The following is a 1,914-nucleotide window of genomic DNA, read 5'->3' as shown; positions in this document are numbered from 1 at the left end:
CAGGTAAATTAGATTTGTTTCTAAGACCTAAAAGAGGACCGACGAGTGAGAAGACGTTAGACAAGTAATATCAGGAAGTCCGTTGACTTGACTACGTCGTTGAACAGTCTCACTCGACTCGCATGCTTGCCTTATCTCATTAGGTCAGTGTGATGAGATATAATACACAAAAGTGTCGTGTGTCAAGTTGCGTTCCTCCGTTAGAACCCGATCGTAACCGTAGGTCAGGACGTAACACTAGCATCCTATATGATTTTAAGAATTGAAAATTTCAATTCAAAAATCACATGTAAAAATAATTTTACATGAGAATTTTCATACATGTGTATATATATATATACATGCACGTTTATTCCTGCACAACATCCTGGGAATGGCTCGTATCGGCCTTGTTTCATTCTTAGTTTGACAATTTCACGAGCCTTTACTATTCATTCATTTAAATAATTTTTTGTTTGAATGCTAAAGATTCTCACCTAATAAAAGCAAGTAAAATTAATCTTATAATTGAAATAAGTGAACCTTTTTGATGAAATAATAATTCATGAAATAAATGTGTCAGGGTAATCTCTGTATCGGCGAGATATCCTTCTAAGTCCTAAGAAATGGTGAAGGAAAATTGTTATGTTGGCAACAGTAAACATTGTTAAAACTTAAATATTTAATCAACAATTAATGACAGCGTAACCAGTAATAAGAGGGAATCAGTGAATGAATCCTGAAATAATTAAAAATACAGCTCCTATAGATAGGACATAATGGAAACAGGTTACAACGTAGTATGTATCATGTAATACAATGTTACGTCCGAGTGATCAAGGTCACAGTTTGACAAAACCGTTTACTTTTGTCGAACGTATGTTCTCCTTTTTTGATCAGCCGTTCTGGCTTTACCGGGGCGGAGAATGAGGATTTTGGTCGGGAAGATGACTGGACTGACTGTTACCGACTGGTGTTTGATCCCTGACTGTTATTGACTGTAGTTACCGACAGTTACCGACTGCAGTGTGTTTACCGACAGTTACCGAGTGCCGTGTGGTTACCGACAGTTACCGACTGCGGTTTATGTACCGACCTTTACTGACAGTCTTTTGGATTACCGACCACTGGTTTATTACAGGGTATGTTACCGGCAAAGTTATTAATCCAAATATTTTAAAGAATAGTAAAGTTTATTATTAATCCCTTTTTTCGAATACAACGCCTTTCGTCGTTTCTCTATATAAACCTTAAACCGCGGGTCTGATGGCGGAATCGTTGCCGGATACACAACTTTTGGCTTAGTGATTTTTATTAGTTTCCACCTGGGTCTAATAATTACGCGATGATTTCTTAGAATTTTTATATTGGTTATAACGCACGGAGCGGACCTAACCGAACGTTTTGCTGGATTTGCTGGACGTGTGTTGGTTGTTTCCAACGTTGACGGGTCAAACTGTCCGTCACGCGAGTAATTCCTTAGTTAATTTCTCAGGTGGTAATTTCTGCTTCTTTGACTCGTACGACGTCTTCTTTGACGGACCGGAGTATTTATATGGTGTGTCTCCTAAGAACAGATACACAGAATGAGCGTGCAATCGAGTCGCACCTCTCTCACTCTTGTATCTCGGAAGGGAAACGACAAGCGTGCGCTCGTGACGCACCTTTCTCGTCTTCGGAACAGAAGAAAACGACAATCGTGCGCTCGTGACGCACCTCTCTCGTCTTCGGAACAGAAGGAAACGACAAGCGTGCGCTTGTGACGCACCTCTCATGTCTTCGGAACAGAAGAAAACGACAAGCGTGCGCTCGTGACGCACCTCTCTTGTCTTTTAGGACAGGACTGACGCGTGAGAAGCCAGAAATTAACTAACAATTTAACAACTCCGTTGAAAATGGGAAAACAGAACGATAAGTTATAGATATACATATATA

The sequence above is a fragment of the Pseudomyrmex gracilis genome, unplaced genomic scaffold (assembly GCF_002006095.1).
Source record: "Pseudomyrmex gracilis isolate BER0280 unplaced genomic scaffold, ASM200609v1 scaffold_523, whole genome shotgun sequence".
Taxonomy (NCBI): domain Eukaryota; kingdom Metazoa; phylum Arthropoda; class Insecta; order Hymenoptera; family Formicidae; genus Pseudomyrmex; species Pseudomyrmex gracilis.
This window is presented reverse-complemented; position numbering follows the sequence as displayed.